The sequence below is a fragment of the Dipodomys ordii genome, unplaced genomic scaffold (genome assembly GCF_000151885.1).
Source record: "Dipodomys ordii isolate 6190 unplaced genomic scaffold, Dord_2.0 Scaffold2, whole genome shotgun sequence".
In the NCBI taxonomy this organism is placed as follows: domain Eukaryota; kingdom Metazoa; phylum Chordata; class Mammalia; order Rodentia; family Heteromyidae; genus Dipodomys; species Dipodomys ordii.
The window spans coordinates 3,000,190-3,000,921 of record NW_012267218.1 but is presented as its reverse complement, the minus strand read 5'-3'; positions in this window follow the sequence as shown (position 1 = coordinate 3,000,921).

Genomic DNA, 732 nt, shown 5'->3' with positions numbered 1-732 from the left:
CCACGGGTCCCTCGGCGCCCGCGGGGGCAGCGTCCCGGCAGAGGAGCGGGCACCGGAGGGGAGGACGGCGGCTCCCGACTCCGCCCGGCCCCGCGCGCGGTCAACTTCTCCGGACAAGTTGCTGGGTGGCGGAAGGCGCTCTTCCCGCCGGCCGGCCGGGGCGCGAGCGCGCTCTCTGCCCAGTCCGGAGAAGTTGGGCTCCCGGTGCCTGGGGCGGGCGGCGCTGCGGGCCGCACCGCGGGGCGTCCCGGGCAGCGCGGCTTCCCGGACGGGGGGTGGACCGCAGCCGGCTGGGCCAAGGCCTGGCCCCGGGGACGCGGCGGGCCGAAGCGGGGGGGGGGGGACCCCATGGAGAGGGACCCAGGTGGTTTTCCTTGGGAAGGGGGAGTTGAGGCCAAGCGGGGCGCGGCGACAGGACTGGCGGGGGAGGGGGGGCTGGTGGAGTTGGGGGTTGCCCCGCACCCCTAAAAAGTCGGAGCCCACGTTCTCGGCTGGAAGTACGCACTTTACGCGTCAGGGCGCCTCCACGGTGAGTCGGGCCGCCGCGCTCAGGTTCGCGAAGGTGGCTCCGTTCGGGCGCTCCGGTCTCGACGTTCCCGGGGTGGAGAGCAACGACCGGGGACGAACGGGACGGGTGCGCCCGGCGGCCGGGGCTGCGCCGGGCGAGGCAGGCGGCGAGAGGGGAGCGCTCCGGCGTTCAGGCAACAGCTACCCCTAGTGGGAGAGCCGCCC